Source organism: Cupressus sempervirens, chromosome 4 (assembly GCF_028749045.1).
Source record: "Cupressus sempervirens isolate cs-2001-9-10 chromosome 4, ASM2874904v1, whole genome shotgun sequence".
Taxonomy (NCBI): Eukaryota; Viridiplantae; Streptophyta; class Pinopsida; order Cupressales; family Cupressaceae; genus Cupressus; species Cupressus sempervirens.
In genome coordinates, this window is record NC_143121.1 from 799,245,460 (window position 1) to 799,260,514 (window position 15,055).

At 34.4% G+C, this 15,055-nt stretch overlaps 1 protein-coding gene across 1 annotated transcript in view; it reads right to left on the reverse strand.

Moving 5' to 3' along the window:
- LOC149563804 (Calcineurin-like metallo-phosphoesterase superfamily protein) overlaps positions 1–15,055 on the reverse strand; it is a 226,057-nt gene that overhangs the window by 11,620 nt on the left and 199,382 nt on the right. The gene's annotated exons all lie outside the window — the stretch shown is intronic.

Consider the following 15,055-nt stretch of genomic DNA (forward strand, 5'->3'; position numbering starts at 1 on the left):
CTTGCACACAATTTTTATCTTATGTTCTCTCTCGCATAACAATGGAATGGCTTGGGAATGGATTTGAGAGGCTTAAAGCAGAAAAACTAGATCTTGAACTGATAATTCCAAAAGTAGGTGAAAATACTATCCTACCAAGACATATTTGGCATTGTTTTCCAAGGGATAGACAATATCTTTAATTTTTTTGTTACAAGGGTTTAATTTTATTTTTAGGACAACTGCCTATCCACAAATACAAAAAGATGCACAAGTACAAAGATGAATGGGAGATAAAAAATCATAATTAGGCATTGATAGTGAAGCCATCAAATACAATGCACAAGCACTAATCATACATAGATTAAAAAATTATGAGCTTGGATATCGAGGGGCCATGTTTGGAATCTAACATGGAGAAGGTCTTGGTTTGGAATCAAACATACATATAAGGTAAATATAGGAACAGTTGCGATGTCCCCAACATCATTAAATAAATTAGGATAACAATATTTTGTATATTTGGCCCCAACAATTAATTTATTATCTCCCAGGCCCATTTTTTATTTTTTATTTTTCACAACGTGTTGGCCATGTTGGCACTTTTTGTAATTCTTTGGGAAGGCTCCCTTGATGCCCTTTATAAGGCCAATCTTAGGTTGTCGTAGACATGCTTCTAATTTTACTTGTATTAAGAATTCCATCTAGGAGTTCAGATTGTTGCCATTTTTGGAAGTGAGATATCTTCCCTATTTGGCTTGTTGCAGTTTCAGTAGGATTGAGGCCTGGCCTATTCTACTTTTCTTTACATTGCTTGGATCTAGAAAATTTGAGCACCGTCTTTGTCAACAAATATATTTTCTTCTTTGGCAACCAATTACATATCTTGTGTTGTTTATGTACAATGTGGCAAATATTATTTCTCGGTTCTACTAATATTCCATTGGCGACAAGCTAGGAGGGCTTAGAACATTGGTGTTTCCAGACCACCATCTATTGGATTATTCATTCACTGCCCCCCGTCACCATTTGACAAGGTTTAAGGAATCTACTCATCACTGTACATCATCCCTAGTTAACCATTTAGTAGCCAACATTCCCCTCAAACACCACCATATAGCCACTCCATCTTCCCAACCACATGCCACCTCTATAATCATTTTACAACTTTCATGTCATCTGTATGTCGCACATCCAACTTTAGCAACCATACCCACTCCTGTAACAAACGAATTTTCCTAACCAATTTAAAACTCCTAATTAACAAATAACTGATTCCATTTCACATGACAATGACATCCATTAACTAAATTTAACTAGAAAGAAGTAACTGTTTCCTATTCTTTTTGCAATTTATATTCAACTGATGTAACGAAATAAATTAATGAAATGCATTGCTAACATTTTAATCATTTCTAATTGACAACATGTTCAACTGAAAGTAAAGTAACGACTATCTTCTTTATCAACCAATATATTCATTCAAAATATTCTTTCAGAAATCTAAACTATCTATTTATTCTTCTAGGAATCTAAAGGTGAAAGTGCAAAAGAAACATACGAAAAAAATGGAGAAAATCCTTTGTCATGTTGTTCAAGCCTTGACATTGGTGAGAGAAGAAGCATTCACATAAGCTTAACCTCCCAACTATGGACCATACTTATCCCCACACATCCTAAGTTAATAGAACGGCCCTCCCTACCTCAGGATTGAGCTTGAGATGTTCTTAAGTCTAGCGAGCTACCCGGTGGTTTGAGTGCCCCATCAATTATTCCTAAATAACTGAAGCTTATGGACAAACAAAAAGATCTCATGAATTGGCACATATGCCTATAACTACCTTGGCCAAAGATTTCAAATTGGGTTTGTAAATCCAATCTCCAGCACTCGACTTGACAACAGATTTCATCATCAGGACATGCATGAGCTATTATTTGTTTACTATTTCATGGTTATTTATATCTAATTCCATTCTTGGTTCTTGTAGGTTGTCTCCACCTCTTCACCATTCATGGCTTCTTTGCCAGTGAATCCTAGGTGTTTGAAAGGTTTAAACCATTCTATTTTATTTATACCTCTTCACCTTTCATGGCTTTTTTGCCAATGAATTCCTCGATGTTTGATCATTATGATATTATTTTCATCTCTGAAGAATGTTTGGAAAAAAAATGATATTCACATGCGTAAATATTGATTCATGCAACTCAAATGAGTTCTCTGCCTTCTAAATCCAAAATTGAAGTAATCTCAAGGTTATTCGATTTAAATCAAAGAACAAGTTATCGGCCTATTTATAAAACTATGGATGGGAGTTATGTATCCGACTACACTTTTTATTCAATTCTCTGTTCATAATATTCAACAGCATCAAAGTATTTAATGGTAAACGAATCCTACAAAGCCACTGACGATATTGAGAAAGAAAAGTATGGAAGCCGATTGAATTTGGTTTAACAAGGAATTACGTGACCTGAATGCAAGGTCAGGTTTCTCCTTCTGCCGGCTGGTATTCTTGACCTCCATTGTATGTGCTTTGTTTTGAATTTCCAACACGGTCGAACTTAGAGAGAATCAGAAGAATGAATCAGATTTTAGAGTTAAGAAGGGTTTTATACTGAGAACGTTTTTCACTGGGCTTAGTAACAAGACGTAGAAGATTGGGAGGAGTAGAGAAAACGCAGAAAGGAAGAAGGGTGTCTCAAATCGATTCATGATGTTTTTTTTTAATGGTTTGCCGTGACCTTTTGGCTACCATCGGTTATCAAGAAGGCTATTCAAATGCTTCATAAATTTGAATTTAAAAAGGAAAGAATAAAGAGAGAAAAGAAATAAAAAGTTGAAGAGTTTAAATTTTATTTATTATTATTAGATGCTCTTATGTACATTCATGGATGTATGTGGATGAGGTGACATTATTAGATTATATAATTATAATTTATTGGTGCCTCAAACGCAGGAAGATTGGGAGGAGAGTAGAGAAAACGCAAAAAGGAAGAAGGGTGTTTCAAATCGATTCATGATGTTTTTTTTAATGGTTTGCCGTGACCTTTTGGCTACCATCGGTTATCAAGAAGGCTATTCAAATGCTTCATAAATTTGAATTTAAAAAGGAAAGAATAAAGAGAGAAAAGAAATAAAAAGTTGAAGAGTTTAAATTTTATTTATTATTATTAGATGCTCTTATGTACATTCATGGATGTATGTGGATGAGGTGACATTATTAGATTATATAATTATAATTTATTGGTGCCACTTCATTTATATATGTACATGTGTTCATATTTAAAGTTTTATATTAATGATTAAATAAGAAAATTCAATAATAAATCTTCAAAGGTATGAATTGTATTAAATTTAGATTATTTTAAGTTTTTATTATATTGTTTTCCTAATAGCTCATACGGTACATAATGTAACCTGTGGTCAAGTCTTCGTATCCTTTCCAAGGTAGTCTTAGGCCATACCTACCAATTCTGATGACTAATACAATCAACCATCCCCTTTCGATGATCTCGTTTAGCAATGCTTCCCCTCTCTTCAGTCTTCTTCCTACAATCACCTAAGAAAAACATTCTCGCCAAGACATTAATTAAAAAATATTTTAATCATTAATTCCAATCAAAAAATTGTCAATCATCTAATGACAGTTATAGCTTACTTGATTATTTTCATCAACATCTATAATAACTAACTCATTTCACATGATCATGAAAGAAATAATTTGTTATTAGTTGGTACAATGTATATAATTAACTAGCTCGTTTCACATGGTCAGGAAAGAAATAATCTGTTAATAATTGATACAACGTATATAATTAACTTGTTTCATATGATTAGGAAAAAAATCGTTAAACCAACGGTTATGATCAAATATAAAAATTAGGGCAAAATTTGGCATGTAACAACTCCTTTAACTACCACCATACGCCTTGCCCCACTCACTATCGTACTCCCTTCCACACGTGTACGGCTCATCGTATGCCCAACTCCTTCACTTTTGTCACTGCACACCTCCTTTGTACTCATGCATCCATTCAGGAACATTACAATGGTATTAGAGCTAGTGCTCTTGCCGGCCTATTGGAAAACAATGGATGTGGACAAGATCCCAATAGAAGAAAGGATGGGAGAATCAAGCATTGCAATGAAGACATTGCTATAGGAGATCACAAGACGACAATAACTTAGTAAAAATTTGGTGAATGGAGAACTTGGCGAAGGGACAAGAGAAGATTGGTGATGCCCTTCGACTCTTGGTAATAGGAAGGACAAATGGAGGTAACAATGGGAATGGTGATAATTTTGTTAATGAGAGACCTCACACAGAGTGCTCCCATACACGACCAATAATGTCAATGTTTCCCCAAAGGATGGAATAACGTGAGGAACAAGAACCTACTTTACTGGAGATGCAATATCAATTTCGACAAGACAGGCTTGATGTCAAATTTGGAGCAGAATTACTCTTCAAGGATTATGTGGATTTGAGGATGACATATTCTAGGAGACAGGGCCATCAAAATAATGACATCAAAGATTGGCAAGCTAAATTTATCATCCTTCGATGGGTGTGGGTATACATTAACATGAGCATGGGTTTAGCAGGTAGATACCTACTTCCAACTCAACCCAATGCCTAAAGAAGAGGCAATCAAGTTTGCAACAATTCACCTTGTTGGCTAAAATTTTTAACAAAATTGTGACTTTAGGAAACATTTGATGAAATTTCTCTCTACTTTCAGCAATAGGGGAGGCTCCTTTCTTACCATAGGTGGCTTCAATAGGAACTTAACTAAAATTACAAAAAGGATGGTTCTCTTGATCAATTCCTCTTTTTTCCAAAAATGCTTTGCATACAACTCTAGCGTTCCAACTTAACCGTGACCCTGGAATTTATGTAAGACCGACACCAAAGGCAACAGTTTACTTTTTATATTTTGTGAAACAAAAACAAGAACCCAAAGGCTCTTGCAATTGTCTTGAACAAATATTCAAGTAGAATAAACAGTAAGGCACAAAGTCTCTAACTAAATACTCTCAAATTTAATAATAACACTTACAACTAAAGCCCAAAGTCTTCAACTCTTAAGTAATTGCAGCCAGTACTATCAATTACAACTTGTCCTCCTACAACACAAAGTCTTCAAAAGTCCAAATTGACTCTAAATGCAATAGGAAGCTCAAGGTCTGCACAATCAAATTCAAATCCTTCTTAATGAAAGCTCCAAAACTCGCAATCAAAATCCAGAAAATGTCATCACATAACACCTTGAACCAACACAAAGTTTAAAAGCAAGTTGCCTCTTTTATTGATAGCAATCTGATTTACATTTAAGCACAAAGTCTTAGAGTGCACAATACGAATTGAGAGCATTTTCTTGCCTTGCCAAAAGATGATCATATATAATGAGCTCTCTCTTTTATAGAGGAAAATTGGAGAGAGAAAGGTGAAGGAAAAAGGGTAACTACTTCAATCACCTAGACTCATCTCTAAGTACTTTGTTTTCATTCAAAATTGCATGCCTAATGCAGTTGGAACTTGTAAATGAATTAAGCTTCTATTGGACTGCATATTTTTTTAAATTTTAATCACAGGTTACTTTCAAGTTTGCATTTTTACTTGCAGGTATAAGAGCAGATGTACCTTATAAATGCAAAGTAATATGTTCAATCTTTAATACCTTCAATATATATGATTCGTCCTATATGTAAGAGCCCAATCTGCTGTGATGTAGATCTTTGGTTCTCGATCTGCAATATGTTAACCTCTGAATCTCGATCTGCAATATATATTAATCTCTGAAGACTGAGAATGCAATATAGACAAGATATAAGTCATAAGATATAGAATGATTATGAGCAATATGATAATGTCGATCTATTGTTGAAGGTATTGAGCATTTATTAATTTCGATGTCAATACAACAATCATCGGTGCACATATATATAGATTCCAATGGACGCCTTCCAAGATAGGTCACGATCCTTCAATATCAATAGTCACAAGTTTCCAATTTGATTAGTTAGTATTAACTAATTAATCTGATCTTCTACAGGATCAATTTAGTTAGTATTAACTAATTTGTGACTGATATGCTATTCATAAAGAGACATATTGGATCAATCAAGACCATCATATTTTTTGTATCAAATGTAAATATATATGTACAAGTTTCATCTTAGTTTGATATGAAGTGCTTGATCAGATTTAAGATATTTATAATCAGACTGAGATTATATTTGTAAGTGTATACATACATATACAATTTGTAGTCTTTGACCGACTCTATTCAATAACACTTCCTCTTAGCTAGGGAAGACAACTAAGTATGAATTTTAGATATCACCTTACTTGTGATATCAAGGAGTATAATGAACATCAAGTCTCATGATATTCATATATCCTTGTTATGGTATGTGCACTAACATCATGTCGCATGATGTCTACCGTAACACATCATGGTGTCTCACCGTGATTATCTCATAAGGAACATAACGATTTGAAAGACATTACATCTCATAATATCTCATCAACATGTTTCAAAAGATCCTTCTATCATGGCCCACAAAAGATATCAGATCACATGAAATCCATCATGATAGGAAACATCGTAAAGTCGTCACTTCACAATGTTAATACAAGTATACATTATCAGCAAGTGGAGGGTCCATAAGTCATAGAGTCACACATATGATAAAAGAGTTTACACATTAAACATCTTTGACTATATATAATTTTATACATGAAATAAATTTTAGAGACTAAGTCTCAATTACATTTCAATCATACCAAGTTTCTTTTTGAAGTGCTCTACTTTAACTTTGGAAAGAGGCTTGGTGAGAATGTTTGCAATTTGATCACTAGTGTTGATATATTCTAACTGAATGACTTCTCTTTCTGCCATATCTCTGATATAGTGAAAAGGAATTTCAATATGCTTGGATCAATCATGGAATATTGGATTTCTGATAGCTTGATACAACTTTGATTATCACATAGAATAGTAGTAGGCAATAGAGGTTTTCCAAATAGTCCCACAATCAGTTTCCTAAGCCATATAGCTTCTCTAGTTTCCAAAGCAGCTGCAATATATTCTACTTCAATAGAGCTTTGTGCAATGGAGGATTGTTTTCTACTTGTCCAAGAGATCATAGCGGATCCTAGACTGAAACAATACCCAGATGTACTCTTCCGATCTGCTACACAACGAGCCCGATCAAAATCTATGAATCTATGTAAATCAAGATCAGCCTTCTTGTATTTAAGTCCGTATCCAATAGTACCCTACAAGTACCTCAAAATATGCTTAGCAGAAATAAGATGAATTTCACGAGGTTCACACATGAATTGACTTAAAGAATTTACTACGTAGCATATGTTAGGTCGAGTTAACCAAATACATAAGTGATCCAATAATCTGTCTATAGAGTGTAGGATCTGTGAACTTGGACTTTGATGTAGTTCCTTTAATTTGTGCAAGTTTGTCTCCATGGGAGTGGACAGAGGTCTACAATTCAACATTCCAAATCTTTTAAGTATATCAACAGTGTATTTTCCTTGATTCAGAAAGATACCATTAGGTTTCTGCCATACTTCCAGTCCTAGAAAATAGTGAAGTCTTTCATTTCAAATTCTGAAATTAAATCTCTTTTGCATTGCGTAATAAGGTGATCTTCTCCTGTGAGTCATAGGTCATCAACATAAAGAATTAAAATTATCATATCACCATTGATATATTTAAAGTAGAGATTTGGATCAGCAACATTTTTAGAGAAATTTAATCTCATGAGGTATTTGTCAATTCTTTCATACCAGGCTCGAGGAGCCTGTTTCAGTCCAAATAGTGCCTTATTTAGTTTGTATACATGAGTACGTGCATTATGAACCATAGTTGAAAAACTTGGATTCGGCAATAACTCGCTGGACCCCAAAAATTTGGAAAACTCCGATTCGGCAATAACTCGACATTTTTATCGAACGTTTGAAAATATAATTTTTTTAAAATTAATTTTTAGTCACGATAATATTCATTGTTATTTAGTCCAAATAAAAAAACTCCATATTCAAATTTTGTATATATATATAGAGCTTTAAGGCATGTGCACATATAAACCTCTAAACCTAAAATCTAAATAAAGTTTGACAAGGAAATACTTGGAAAAAAGTTAGACATTAAATTCACCTTCTATAAATTCAAATTGTAATTGTTTAATTTATTAAATATAAAAGTAAAATAAAAAATATTTAATTTAATTAGCATACTCAATACTAATAAACTAAATATTTAAATGTTCTAGTTATTATAAATAATCTATTCTTAAAGTTTAGTTTACATACTTCCAAGTCATTAAATTTTATATAAAGTTTTTGAAATGTAAATAAAATATTTATATATAGAATAATTTGATCTATTTTATTTTAATGTTAAAAAAACAATAAAAGAATATCACACTCAAGTTAACAATTTAATAACAATTTAATTGAAATAACATATTATTTGAAAATTTTAAAATACATACCTTAATTCTATAGAAAATAAAAATCTTAAAATCAAATACCAAAATGAACTTGATAATTTTTTTATAAATGTAATGTTTTGAATATAAAATTAAAAAAAGAAATCTAAAGGCTCGTCTTCCTCGACCGCCATTGCAAAATGTAACAGCACCCATTGCAAAACCTAACTTGCTGAAATGTTGAGAGATCAGTATTTTACTCCACTCAATGTCGAATTTACTCCCTTGTGACCCATTGCTCTGTGATGTCCAATGATGAGGGGAAGATGAATGACGATGCCCAAAACTAAATAGCAAAAACGCTTGCATGTGCCCACCGCAAAAATGGTCTCCTGGTGAACAAGGATGCCACAGACAAAATGTGACGGTTTTGTATCCATATCCTCACGTGATTTCGCGATTTTGCGATTTTGAGGAAACCACTGCTCAACGAATATCATTATATCATTGTCAATTTTTTCGGCGATAAATCATCCAACGATTTGGCCCACGATATATCGCAAGATCTACAATGTTTCACAGAGTTTTTAAACTATGTTATGAACTATAAATCTTTAAGGTTGCTCCAAATAGACTTCTTCTACTGTTCTATTTAGAAATGCAGTCTTCACATCCATTTGGTGAACCTTCCAACCTTTGGCTGCTGCAATAGCTAGCACAACTCGAATAGAGGTATATTGAGCTATAGGTGAAAAAGTTTCCTCATAGTCAATGCCTTCCTTCAGTGAGAATCATCTGGCAACAAAATGTGCTTTTTGTTTTTCTATGCTACCATCTACAACATGTTTAATTTTGAACCATTTGGAAGAAACAACTGATTTTCCCTATGGTCTAGGAACTATATCCCAAACATCATTTTTTAAGATGGAGTGATATTCTTCTGTCATAGCATCCTTCCAAGCTTGTTGTTTGAGGTCTTCATCAACATTTGTTGTTTCAAAATTAAGAATTTCACTCATCAATGCATTATATGTTAGTTTGTGGTGTCTTTTTCTTTTTTTGAATGTTCCATCAGGTGCTGCAAAATTTTCAGCTTTCTTCAAAATTTTCTTAGCCCAAAGTGGTGGTTTCCTTTTGTTGGAATTTTGATCTTCATCAAGACACTCATTCTAATTCTCTGATTAGGGTGGAATTTCATAAGAAGTGTCTTCAGGATGTTCTAATTGAGTTTCAGTAGTAGAACATACATCTTTGTTTATGGTAGGATTGTGATTTTCTAACTCATCATAATTCTTTGCTCTTTTAAAAGGAATATCTTCCTCAAATATAATATATCTACTAAGTTCTATTTTCCTTTTTCCAAGAATGAATATTCTATATGCTTTTGATGTTTCACTATATCCCACAAAGATTCATTTTATTCTGGAGGGTTCTAGTTTAGTTCTTTTCTCTTTGAGTACATGAATGTACACCAGGAAGCTAAATATTCTTAGATGAATTATGTCTAGTTTCAGTCCGGTAAACGTCTCTTTAAGAGTCTTATTATCAAGATGGGAATGTGGACATCTATTTTGAATATAAACAACTGCCCTAGATGCTTCTGCCCAAAAAGAGGAATCTAGATTTTGATCAAATGTCATGGATTTTTCTACCTCTACAATAGTTTTGTTTTTCCTTTCAGCTGCCCCATTTTGTTCAGGATTGTAGGGTACATTGAACTCCATCTTAATCCCTGAACTAATACAATATTCTTTGAACATACTCTGGTCCTATGTTAGTTCTCAAGGTCTTAATTTTCCTTTCAGAGTGATTTTCAGTTAGAGCTTTGAACTCTTCGAATCTATTTAGGATTTCTTCAGATTCTTTGTATTTTAAGAAATATATCCATGTTTTCCTTGAGAAATCATCTATGAAGATTACATAGTATAGGGCTCCTGCCTTAGAGGGTGTTGACATAGGTCCACAAAGATCAGAGTGGATTAGTTCCAATATATTTTTGTTTTTACTAGTGCTAGAGTGGAATGATCCTTTGGGATTTTTCCCTAGAGCACATCCTTTGCATGTTCCACAATGTGAGGAGTTTAATTTGGGTAGTCTAGTCATCAATTTATCCAAGGAATTTAAGGCTCGAGAGTGTAAGTGCCCTAATCTTTTGTGTCAGATTTCATTTATGTTAGGTGATTCAAGGATAAGAGCTTGTTTAAATTCAGTACATAGATAATATAAATAACCTTGCCTTATTCCTATAAGGTTGGCTTTCTTGAATGTGGTGGATTTATGCCAAGCCAAAACTTTCCCATTCATAAATGTGATTCTATATCCATTATCTTCAAGAGCTGAAATAGATATTAAATTTCTTTTGATATCAGGTACGTAAAGTACATACTTTAGTTGAATTTTCATGTCTGATTCTAGTTTGATTGTATAGGCCCCTACACCTTTTACAAGATGTGCAGAATCATCTCTGATGGTTACTTCTTCATCAGTTTCTTCTACCATAGTTTCCATATTTTCTCATAATCCTTAATAGTTTGGATGATCCACTATCAATTACCCAGATGCTTGATTTGTTTGATACTTGATTTGATAGTGCTGAATAAAATAGAAATTTTTCAGATATTTCTTGTGAGTTTACTTTTTCAACGAGGGCATATAATATGCTTGTTTCTTTGTCCTGTCAGGACAGTTTACGGCATAGTGCCCGTATTGGTCACATCTAAAACATTGAACTTGTGAAGTATCTTTTCTATATTTTGCTTTCCCATGAAAATTTTTCTTTCTTTTGAAGATCTTCTTTCCTTTCTTCTTAGTATTTGTGTTAAGAACTTGTACGTCTTCATCTAAGGATTTTTGTTTGATTCCTTTTGGTAATAGTCTAGCTTCTTCTTGTAGACAATCGGATCTCAATCGGTCTAGTTTAGGGAGTTTTGATCTTGCACTAGTACCTTGTTTGAATGGTTCCCATGAGCTTGGAAGGCCACCTAGTGCTGTTAGAGACAATTCCTTACTGTCTATTTCATATCCAACATTAGAAAATTGATCTCTTAATTCTATAATTCTCATAAAGTAAGCATTTGTAGATTCACTTTTGTTCATGCTTATGCGATTCAATTGTGTTTTTAGTGCAAGATTTCTTCCAGTATTATTTATCTCAAATGTGTTTTCTAAGGATTTGAGCATGAGATATGCAGTTGTTTGTTTTGACAAAATAGGCACAATGTGGCTTCTTACAGAATCCACTATTAATTTCATAGCCCTTTTATTTTCCTCAATCCATTGAGATTTTTCTAGTTCATTCTCAGGCTCAATACTTTTGTTTTTAACAAATGAGTCTACTTTGTTTTCATCTAATACCATCATTATTCTTAGCTTCCATGCTGTGAAGTTATTTTCTCCCTCAAGGAGATCCTTGACTCTTATTGCACTTGTCATTTAAAAATATGAATATGATATGTTAAAGGTATGCAGTGTCATGTCCCCTCTTTTAGCTCAGTCTAGTAGAGACATGTGAGTCAGCTTATTATGGGGTCTTGTAGGTTGACAGGGTTGGATAAAGACCTAGTATGGTTATTCAGTGTTGGGGACTTGATGTTCTGGCAGTTATTGATCAATTGGGAGACATTCCTTGTTTTTAGGAGGCAGTTCCTACTTTTTAGGAGGTATGATCTTGCCCAAGGTTGGGTCTCCATGAGATTACTCTTTGGGTTTAGTTTCAGAGGGATTGGGCTTGTTTCCTAAATTTTAGAAGCATCCCTAAATTTAAGGGATGAGACTACCAGTGGATCCTTGATATCCAACTTCAATCACAGACAAGTGACAAGATGATTTTATGATTTGTGATGTTAGTTGGGCATTTTGTGGCTATTTGGGTTATATTTTTAATATTTTCTAAGTTAGCATCTAATAATTTAATAAGGCTAAGTTATAGCCATTTTGGAGTAATAAGGGATTTTTGGCCTCATCCGGATTGCTTATCCCTTGGTGTAATAGCTCATTTGAAAGGTCTTGAACTTTTCTAAATATTCTCTCTTGACTTAGAGCATTTCAGTGAACAGATTTCTTTCTATTGGGAAAAAGGTCATTTTCTGGATACTTGACCAATTTAAAAATGAGAAATATATTATTTCATAACCCAACGCCACATGGAGACACTTTTAGGGTTTGAGCTAAGTTTGATGGGTTATAAGGAGATGAAGACAAAGTTCAAAGGTATTATTGACATATTACATTTTGGATTTGGGTTTTGGGCTCTGATTGAGCTTTCAGCATTTGGGACACCAAACCCTCTTGCTGTGCCTGTTTGGGGCGTAGCCCCCAAAACAGTGGTTTGGATTCTTAGCAGTCAGAAGCATCTTGGAGATTGTGCATTGTTTCTTCAGGGGAACGCATTATTGAGTCAGAGTTTTAGCTGGGGTTTGGACATTTTATCCACGTATGGACACTTTGTAGCTGTACAACCGCACCTGGCAACCACATTCTTTCCCACGTGCAGCACTTGAAGAGTTCAAATCTGGCCGTAACTTCTTTCTGGGCTCATATTTCTCATTCACGCCTTCAAGTTGGCTTCGTCCTTGGTTGTATTCATCTGGATATGATTATAAATCTTCATCTGGTTACTTATTAGGCGTATATTCAGGAAAATCTGCTTGAAGCGACTTTGTTTTAAATATATTCGGAATACATTTTCAGAACCGGTTCATGTTATTGTACTTCTGTTACTACTTATTGAAAATCATCAAAAATACAAAACAATCAAACCCTTCTGCAACTTTTCTCTAGCTCTACAAGAAAATTTTAATAAACAGGGAAAACAAATTTAAAAATATAAATTTACAACAGATTAACAGAAGAGATCCATCTGGGATCTTTCAATGGTATCAGAGCTTACATCCTACCAGCCTGTAGGGTTTGTGAGAAATTGTCACAATAGATTTCAGCAAAAGTCTCTATAATTCATTTCAACATCTGGGTACTGGCTAAAAAGTTTTGATAATTCATTTCAGCATCTGGGTACTGGCTAAAAAGTTTTGATAATTCATTTTGGTATCTGGGTGCTGGCCAGAAAGTTTTGATAATTCATTTTGGCAAGGGTTTGGAATAGACCAGGAACCTACCATGGCTAGAAATAAAAATGGGTGCTCTAAGGTTTCATCTTTGTTAATAAGCACAAGTAAAATGCCTCTTGCCAAGACATTCAATGTTGCAGTTATGAGCAACTACCATCAGTATTGTTCTCTTCCTAAGGAGATATGCAACCTCCTTTCCTTTACAGAATTTATGGGTGTACCTGAAGTAGATGATAATTGGGTATCTACAAGCTCTTTTCAACAGCAAAAAGAGAAAGAAATATTAAATGATAATAAAGAAGCCATTGTCACAAATTGGAAGAGATTACAATCAGGGGACAAACCATTAGAGATGTTGGAAATGTGACACTAAGGTGTGAGGCCTATTCTGAAATTTGCAACAGCAATTCAAATCATGAGGTAACATTTATTTCAAATGGAGGTAATGATGATGATGATGGTATTCAACTTAAGAATGGAACAATAAGTAATACAGAGGGTCAGGATTATTTTGGTGAGTTTGCACAAGAGAATAATCCAAACATAGGCATTGGGTGATGAGACTTCATGTTATGATGAATCTGATTTCTTAAACAATACCCTAGAAATCAAAGTAGTGTGTACTTATAGTGACACTGAATCCCAAGATTGTGATTCGGTTGTATGTGCAAACACATGGGAAGCTGATGAGAGTGAGCATAGTGTGGTGACAACAGTTTCAACATTGACAAAGGAGGTGGTCTTAGAGGTACAAAGTTGTAGTACTATAAATGAGGATACATGCATTAGTGAATGCATACTGGATACTCCTTATAGTGATGTACATGACTCCGACACAGTATTTTACCATAGCGCAGATTCAGAGGTAGTACACATGCCTGAGAACTATCATTTTCAGACTCCTCATCGCATGATTAGACAACTCAGGGTTGATGACAGGAGGGTAGACATAGTGGTTGAGCACTTTGATGTCACTCGACAGATGTTATCTACACTCAGTTGGAGTGCTCTTATGACTGATGAGCAGGATAGTGGAGGATTTTCCATGGCAGGTTTTCATGCTCTTCATAAGGCTATGGGGATATTGAAGCAAGACTTATACTATCCATGTTGTGATAGTGCGCTCCCATCTTCAGAGGATACAGTTATTGACTGTAGGCACCTGACTCAGCAGTTTGGGAGGATTGGTTGGTGGAACCAGCAAACGATCCAACATTATGTCAAGCAGTTTCCGACATGGGCTATCACATCTATATCATAGAGACTTCATCCGGGATCATGGTTACAGGATGATGTGGGTATTAGCAGACATGATGCTTTGGACGATTATTACTTTCGTGGTGGTATCACAGTGGTTGCGGAGAGATATGGCATGATAGAGGTTTCTAGTTATCCCTATTTATACCTGATGGATGGGTGCTGGTTCAAATGGTGTTGGAATCCGGGTGTTGTTTTGTTTGACACCTTGTCTTACAGGGATTCCAATATGTTACCACCTTGGTTATGGGAACACTCTCATCCAGTGTGGGATCCTAGTATTATCCTATGCAGT